General features: G+C 38.3%; 1 protein-coding gene across 3 annotated transcripts in view; it reads right to left on the reverse strand.

Annotated features, from left to right (window-relative positions):
- The window catches only part of CNOT2 (CCR4-NOT transcription complex subunit 2), a 132,050-nt gene extending 125,025 nt beyond the window's left edge, over positions 1–7,025 (reverse strand). For 2 of the 3 annotated variants that reach the window (XM_070789290.1, XM_070789287.1), the window contains exon 1: positions 6,889–7,025. The gene's annotated coding sequence lies outside the window, so the exon portion shown is untranslated. The remainder of the gene's footprint in view (positions 1–6,888) is intronic. The other variant, XM_070789292.1, reaches the window with a different exon arrangement.
- Positions 7,026–9,388: the final 2,363 nt, after the last annotated feature.

Here is a 9,388-nt window from a genome sequence, read left to right on the forward strand (position 1 = left end):
CCCACCTAAGATGTTAGTTCCACGAAGGCAGAGACTTGTCCTGTTCACCATCATATATACCCAGCACTTACTGTAATATGTAGAAGAGAATAAACACTCAAATTATTAAAGGGTTTAGTTGAAAATGTCTACTCAAAAACAAGCAAATACTATGAAAGAAGACAAAGTCTTGATTTTTTAAAAATACATAATCGTAGGTTGGAAGTGACTCTACATCAAGTTCAGAGCTTTTCAAGCTATGTTTGAAACATCTTAATACAATCAGAGGTCAAATTTCCTGAAGCGCTGGACTATGTATAACTATTCTACACATATGTGTCTATTTTAGGATGTGTGACTCATAAACATACAAAACAGAACACAAAAGTGCATCAAGTATCAAATTTAAAATTTGGTGACTGTAATCTGCTCTGTCAGGTTAAATAGTTTTGCAACAGACCTCAAAGATTGGCCTGGCATGTCAGTAAATATATGTACAATTTCTCTTAAGTGTGCATAGATTAGAAAAGTTCTATGGCTCTGAAATTCTTCTAATGTAAGGCCAGACATGCTCAGTCATAAAATTATAAAAACAATACCCTTAAAGCACTATTTTGTGTACTACTAAATCAAGACAAAGTTCAACACATGATCTCCTCAAAAAATAACTGTGCAATAGTAAGTAAACTTGTAAAATATGGTGTCTGTGATACAGTATTATTACTTACTCTCATTATAACACAGGATTATCATTAAAAGTTTTGGTGCCTCTTGAATTTGTTTATCATTTTTTAAAATGTGAGCAGCTACGGTGTTCTGCCAAAAAGTCACTTCAAACACAAATTTCCTAATACTTCTCTTTCAAATTTCCATATTAAATGATCCTGAATCTTAAGGATGATCAGTTAAAAACAAACCTTCTACTTACACCTACTTGATTTGATAAATCAGGATTTTCCCTATAGAGCAGCATTAAATTCAGAGAGACATTAGATGCTAGGTTCAATCTAAGGATAAAATGGCCTTCAAAATTCCCAATTACTAATTTTCATGCTAATCAAAACACATTGACTGTTCTATCTTTAAGTTAATGTTAAAATTTAACCTTTTATTAAAAAGTTTAAACTTATTTTAACTTAACATTAAAATGACACTATAAAATTATAGTGGTGTATTATGAAAGTGCTTTGCAGACTACCAAGTATTGTTTTTTTTACGTACATTATTAAGTAGTAAAACAAAGTCAAAAGGAATGAGGTCCTTTGAACAGCATGGTAAACTTAGTAATTATCATTATTTTACCAACCTATGAAGGACTCTTACAAACAGAAGATTAAGTACAAAATTTGTATGAATAGCATCATAATCTATAATGTAAAAAGTTAATATAAAAACACATTCTTGCCAGATATGACACAAAACCAAATGTTCCTCTCCCAAACACACTGTATTATTAATACTTGATCAGTCATTACATTTTGTCCAGATGTTGATACAAAATGGTTATGTTTCAACACCCAAAAATATAAATGGAAAATGATATATCAATATGTTTGAAAACAGGCAAATCTATTCACTGTTACCTAAACTGCCAGAACACAAATTTTTCTCTTATTTTATCATTTCTTGGCAAAGTAAATATGTACTGTGTATGCATTCTCATCTACTTTCACATAAGGAAAGACATTTCAATTCAGTAAAAACACAGAAAAATTTGGTGTTCCAAGTACTAGAACAAATTCTCTCTGTATCTTTTCATAGCTTTTTGTCATTAAAAAGTCAATGAAAAATATATAGGCAAATGAGGCATTTCTAAGATCGTAAGTCAAATGTTAACATCTCCAGTAAATGCAATTCTGGAAGTCATTTACTGTTTTTATTTCTATAGCTCAAAAAATGAACACAAAATTGGTGCACAATCTCTTATTCAAACCCTTAAAGGCCAGATATTTCTCAGAACTGGAATTTGTCAGATTTTAGAAAGTTAAGATAGCATATCATGACCTAAAACCTCACAGGGTGGTCTAGGCAGCACTTGCAATCAAATACATTAATATTTCTACATAAAAATGAAAAATCAGGTTAAGTCAGATAACACTATGATTAGGCTACTAATTTCAGTTGGAATTTGCCATCATGTTTGCTTTTAAAAAAAAGTCCTTTAGAGCTTTTTGAAATTTAGACAGCCAATAAAAACACATTAAATCATCTCACCCAATTTTCATAAGGAGAACGGTATTCAAAAACTACAGAACTCTTCCTTTTTACTAGGCACTGGGCCAGGCATTAGGAATAAAAAGGTGGAGAAAGGCAAGGACATAGAATCTAACTTCAAAAAGCCCAAATCCAACAGTATCTCATGGTTAAGCAACTATAAATATATATTATGGGGTAAATACAAAATATCTCCTTCATGCACTGACCTTAATCATACAATACAGCAAGAAATGTAGACCTAGATACTGCCAGAAACATTCTGCTACTTTTTTAAGTCCTGTTCTTACTCCACACGCATTTCTCTACGAAGCTTGTTATAGTTTCCCATAGGTTATTACGAAGCAAAACTGTAAGAAACAATTCAAGGAAGTAAAGGAATACAGGATGCCCTTCTTCTCCATCCCCTTTTCTAATCTTCTTCCAAGGTGTGGACTGGGAAACGGCACAATGACACCACTAAGTGTCAAGTGACAATCTGGCACCAGTTCAGCTTATTGCATATTTATTGATAACCAAGTATCAATCACTTAGAAGGTACTAGAAATGTAAATGTAAGTAAGACAAAGCCCTACCAGAAGGTACTAGAAATGTAAATGTAAGTAAGACAAAGCCCTACCTCTCAGGTGCTTCCAACCCAGCGGAGGTTATTATGGATGGTGGGGATGGACAGTAAATTACAATACAGTGTGATACACTCAATGATAGAAATCTGAGGAATAAAGGCAGTACAGCAGAAGGATTTGGGAAATCAGGAAAAGATTTCATTAAGAAAGTGACACTATAGGTTCATTAAGACAGTGGCACTATGTAGTTCTGAAAAATAAAGTTTGTCAAACAACTGAGAAGTGATGGTAAAAATATCACCACCACTACCCATTCAAGCCCCACATAAAAACATAAGCATGAAAGGAAAAAAAAAAAGCACGGGGGACTTGGGGGGGTGGGGGCGGTGTGTGAGGGTAGGGGGGATACCTTCAGGGTAACTGGCAAATATGTCCAAAATATCAAGCTTTATCTAAACAGACTTAGATTCCCCAGTCTAAATATATACAAACCATTAAAGTGTATCCAGGAAAAAAATTTTTTTTCTTAGATAATTTATTTTGCATCTCATGATTATATAAGCTATGAGGTCTTACCAAAAACAAAACACTATAAAACATTTTATTAATTCACAGTACAGCATACCCCCAAGCAATAATATCAAGAGATTATCATCTGTATTTCAGAGAACTATCAGAAAAAATAAACCACTAAGAATTCTTTTTTCCAGGTCATTTCTAATAATACAGACAAAGTAAATAAATAAACAAGCTATATCAGCACTAGCCGTTATCAGACTTGTCACAAGAGGAGTTTTAAGAGTTTAAAAAAGGATGTCAAACAGAAAAGCTAAGGCAAAGAGGAAAAAAAAAAAAAAAATATATATATGTATATATAAAAGTTAAAGAAAGCAAGGTAAAACCAAGAAATAAAAAAACCAAGGTAAAAATTAATTTTTACAACTCATTAGTCAGTTCTATTTGTTTTCAAAAGTAGACTTCCTAAACAGACACCAATTTTAGTATAGATATTTCAAAAAAAATCCAGTAAAATTCACAAGGAAATTCTACTCCTTTAAGTATCTGGGGTAGAAATCATCCATAGTTAAGGAAGAACAATCACACCTATCATCAACCAGAATGATTCCTTTGTTATCAATACTATGGTATCAGTACTGTGTGTGATTCTATTCCAACATTACAGTGCGACTCAGTTTAACTCTGCCTCTAAAGCAGCCCTACCTGGTACCTTGGTTTCTTTTGCTTCTTTGTGTCACAACATCTAGTAGAAGTCTAAGTAACAAATAAAATCTTAGTAGTATCTTTTCCTAAGATTGTATCACTATTTGCGTAAGTTGTTCTCAAATGCCTAATAAGCAAGTATATGGAAAGTCTGCTTTTAAATATGTAATTTTAATAGAATGAACTTTCTACAGTTAAAAATGTTAAGACAAAAAATAGTTTAACACAGCTTTTAAAAGCAAAAAAAAAAAAAGTTGACTTATTTTTATCAATCTATTAATGTCTAGTATTATTTCATATGTAAATATGAAGCATACTTTTTCTTTTCCCAATTAGAAAATCTTATGAAGCATATTTGTGAATGAAAAGGTAAACATATAATTTCCCAGAGGTTGCAAAAGATTCTGCAAAGGTCTTTCAAAATACAAGTACTTTTAATACCAGTATCTACTGAAGAGATTAAAAACCAAAACAACTGGGTTAGAAGCACTTCTAATAAAATCTACTCATAAATCTAAGTATTTAATTACTTCTGAACAAAGAATTTTCAGATTATAACTAACTGTGAAGTATCTCTGAGAAGTCAAAGAGTTAATTAAATATCTAAAGTTATTAAGTAAAAACATAAGTAACTAGCTCTCTTGGGGAGGAATATCATTCTGAACTTTATCTTCAAGATCAAGTAATTCGAAATGGAAGGGAACATAAATCACTCATGCATTACGCCCTCATTTTTCTGCCACAAAAATTTACTTTAAAACTAAAGGATTCCAGAAACTAAAAATCTTTAAAAGGTTGTATCTGTTGGTTGGTTGAATATATAAGCAATTCTAATTCCCCAAGAGTATCAGATTAGGTTACAGATATCTTTATACCGTATACTTATAATAAAAAGAGTTCTGCCAAAAAACGATGCTCACATTATTTTTATTGATGCAGCATTAATCAAGATGCCAAAATGTGAGTTTCTCAATTTCTATCTAAAATACAAAGTAATCACAGAAGTCACTGCACTTCAAGCCCTCAAGCGGGGGAAAAACTGAGAGAAAAGAACCTTTGTAAAATTAAGTAAGGATCTTACAAAGTCAAGAAACAAGTGGAGCACAAGTTCTTTTCTTTTTACATGTATCTTGTATTTTTCCTTTAGGTTTAATATTACACAAGAACTACAAACTGAAAAGATGTTCAACATGACAAAGTTAACTAAAGATCTTGATCCACTAAGGAGTATTTCAGGAAAAGAGATCTGAATGTACACATCAAACTGTCTGAATGCAGCCATTTAGTCATTTCAGGCCACTGCGATCTTAACCAACTCCTTACACCTAGGATAAAGTTATCTTCCAAAGTTGCAAGAAAGACGTGTTCACTAGTAACACGTTTGAGAACCTGTCAAATATACTAAGTATTTCCAAACAACATAAACCCGGTATGTAAACAAATATTTTCAAATTTCTATGCCCTGCCTCCATATTTATTACTTCCACTTAAGTTGTTTTAAGGGGCAAATAAAGCTGCACTTACGATTCCAGAAGTCTAGAAATTCCTAATATCAAGCATGACAGAAAATTTGTTCAGCTTTGAACTCTAAATTCAAGCAAGGCCTCCCTCGTGACAGATTCTAACTAGGTACTTCCTACCATTTCACCAAGAATCTAAGGGTTGCTATCAATGTATTTAATTATTAGAAAACGACTAGAAGATTAAGAAAGGAGTAGAATTCTCTGACCAAGAGTTTTATGAAACAAAATGTATTGCATTCGGTCTTCTGGATGTTAAAAACTGAAGGCATCTGCTCGGATTCTAAGGGAGTTGATGCTTAGCTTCCTTTCGAGAGGGTGGCACCCGTATGCAAGACTTTTATGGTTGTAATATCGTACCCACAGGGCCTGGAATAAATGCAAATTTTAAGACCTTGGAAATGTTCTCATTAAAAACAAAAACAAAAAAACTCATATTCGCTAAGGACCACAGTTAGCAGGAGTTAGAGGCTTTCTCTCCTAAACGGACCAGAGCCTCAACTAAGAACTAAGTTTTAACCCTACTCACTTCTTCCGTGAAACTTTTCACTTAGACTCAAGACAGCAAAAGGTGGAGAGGCCCCGGCGGAAGTAGAAACCCAGGGCTAGCAACTTCACAGACCGAGGCGTTTCGGGTTCCTCCGCCGCCCCAGGACTCTCCGGACTCAGTCACTACCACACTACGGAAGCTTCACCCTCTGGGTGCGGAAGCAGAGGAAGCATCACAGTTGCACTCCTCCTTCCACCATACACAGCCTTCGGTACTCCAGGGCCTGGCAGCTCCTGAGACCCGTTAGCCAGTCCAGGGTCCCCCATCTTTCACATATACATACACAGAAACACAGACAAGTTGCAGATGATGTACGTGTATTGAAAGAATGTGAAATGCCAAAGACCGGGGCAACTGCTGGGAAGGCGGCAGCGCCGTCTAAAGCGGGCCCGGGGTCCTTGGCCACCGCCGCTGTCGCCTTCTCTTTTTCCCCAAGAAGCAGCGCGACGGAGGCTTCTCCGTGCTGGCGGGAGCCCGGGGGAGAGGAGTCTGGGGGAAGCCCCAGCGCCAGCCGAAGGGACCGGGCCTAGGATCCAGAACTGCCGCTGCAGCTACCCGACTACAGCGACGCTTTACGTCCCGTCCACCACCCTCCCCATACACACCCCCTCCCTCCCTCCACCGCCACCACCCCCCCTTCCCCGCCCGCTCCGCTCTCCCTCTCTCGATTGGAGCCGAGACAAAAGCAACGGGAAGCGGCGGGCCGGGACGCTGCCCGCGGACCCCGGGCGCGACCGGCCCGGCCCCGAGGCATTCCCCCGCCTTGCGAGGGCCCCGAATCCGCCGCTCCCGCCGCGCGCCCCGCTGCCAGACTTCCGAAATTTTGCCAAAAACTCACCGCATGAATTTTCTTGTCCCGCGGATCCAAGATGGCGACGTATCCACCGCGGAGGCTGCTGGGAGCAAGACCTTTACCCTCTGACCCCCGCCGTGACCCCCGCCGTTCCGACTTCCCTCCAGGCGGCGGCGGCGGAAGAGGGGAGCGGCGATTGCGGACCGGACAGAGTTGGCGGGTGGGTAGTCTGCTTCTCACGCGTTGGAGAGGGGACTCGGAGGGGCCCTTCACCCCCTCGCTTTCCTCCTCGCGGCCCCCACCTTCTCTCTCACCGACTCACCGGGAGGCTCGTAGCTACTCTGCAGCCGTTACAGCGAGTAGGAGCTCTGCTGCCACAGGCTCCCCTGGGTTGCTTCGCGCGGGCCACGGGCCCTAGGTCCGGGGAGGATCGCGGGGTCCAGGGGCGGGGAATGGTGAGGTGGCGTCGGTCCGCCCTTCCCGGGGACTCGGAACGTGTTTGTGTTTGTGTTCAGCCCTTCGTTCGCCCCACCCCCACCCCCGTCGTCTGCCTCGTACCGGCCTTCCCTCCCTCTGCTCCCTGAAACGCATCTGATCGCTGTCCAGTTTCCTTCCTTCAGACCCCAAAACCTCCGGTGCTTGTGCACGCACTTCCAGGGACCAGCAGCACGTCACCATCACTTTTTGAGAAGTGAGTGATCGTCAGCCGAAACCGTTGGTATTTTAACTCATCACGCTTCCTATTTTTGTTTTTTTTAGCTTGTTGGGAGGGAGCATATTGGGGGAGGGGGCAGGTTTTTGAAACTCTGTTGGGTGAGCTTTCCTGAATCAGATTTATAGCATTTTCTCACTCTCACTCCCCAATGCCCACGTAAGCTGGAGTGACTGCCTGGGCTATCAGCAAGACCATCTGAAATTACGGTGGCTTTTTTGGAAACTTGAGCAGAGTCTCTGCCTCCCAGAAAAATAATTGTTACTCAAAGTAAAATTAGTTTTATTTTCTTTGAAATAATAACTCTCTCTCTATTCGTTTGTATATTGCTCAACTTTTCCCTTTTGCCTGATATTTTTGAACCTGAAAAAGAGCATTTGCATGTGTATTAGTAATCGTATGGTTGCATAAAGTGAAAATTGTTACTTCCTTTCTAGTTGAGTAATAGAATTTACTAATGTAAAGTACACTTCATTTGGGGTAAATAAAGTTTCTACTTCCCTTGTTTCTTTTATAAAATCATCCTTCCAAAAACTGGCTGTAATCCAATTTAAAATTTATAACTGAAGGGAAAGGGACATCTGTCAGTCAAAAATAGAAGGAAAATTAAGAGTACTGTGAAATTATAGATGACTTCTGTGTTCATAAGATACCAAGTATTTCGATGAATTAGTAGATGCTGTGTGAATTTATTTAAACTCTTAGATGATGCTGATGTAGCCAGTAGAAAATGTTTTGCCTGGTTGTTAGTTTTATTAAACATTCTGCTTCATTGTGTTCTTTTTTACTTTAGGAAAATTCAAGAAGGAGCAAATCTTCTTATGTCCTTCCCTCCCTTTTTCCTCCCTTTCCCCCAACAGTTCCTTCCTGCCTCTTCATCTTTCTCTTCAACTGTGTAAGATGGTGTGTTAAAAAATTAAATACCTTTAAGTATATGTGATACACATTAATACGTATATCTGTGTATTACTGAGCTTTTTAATTTAGCTATTAATAAATTGAAAGTCTAACTGATATTTGGAATTGTAAGATAAAATGAGAAAAGTTGGAGGATATGTGTATGGTAACATCAAGTATCAGTTTGATTTATATACCAAATGTTGTTTAGTTGCTAAGTCGTATCTGATTCTTTTGTGATCCCAGGGACTGTAGCCTGTCAGGCTTCTCTGTCCATGGGATTTCCCAGGCAGGAATACTGGAGTGGGTTCCCATTTCCTTCTCCAGGGGATCTTCCTGACTCAGGGATCGAATCCACATCTCCTAAATGGGCAGGCTGATTCTTTACCACTGAGCCACCAGGGAAGCCCAGTAAAGAGCATGTGTGTGCACATACACACATGCATAGGACTTTGTTAAAGCCAAAAAATGACGCTTATTTGTATCATCTCATGTTTACTCAAAGCACAAGTTTTAAATTGTATAAACTTTGGGTGAAATTGAAGAAATCACTTACAAAAGGAGACAGGTCTAATTTGAGGGTTTTATTACCTTGGATATTTTACTGGGAAAGATAGAACAGCAGACATTTTCATCTTAAATGTGTATGGTAGCAGTGTTAGGGGAAAATACCTTGATACTATTGTTTTCTTGAGAACATATTTGTTGATGATAAATCTGCTTTAATCCTTGCTGAAGAACAAGTTTAAAATTGTTGTATTAGTGCTGTCCAATCGTTTATATTGGTAAATCTGTAAAATTTATGTAATACCTACCTTAGGGGTCAGTTCTAGATATTAAACAAGCCAACATTTGCCAAGGGCTTGTATTTATGGCTTTCTAATAAGCACTCTAAGTGGTACATTTTTAACATTGTCCTCTTGCTTCCAAAAGTTT

This window comes from Bos indicus, chromosome 5, assembly GCF_029378745.1.
Source record: "Bos indicus isolate NIAB-ARS_2022 breed Sahiwal x Tharparkar chromosome 5, NIAB-ARS_B.indTharparkar_mat_pri_1.0, whole genome shotgun sequence".
NCBI lineage: Eukaryota > Metazoa > Chordata > Mammalia > Artiodactyla > Bovidae > Bos > Bos indicus.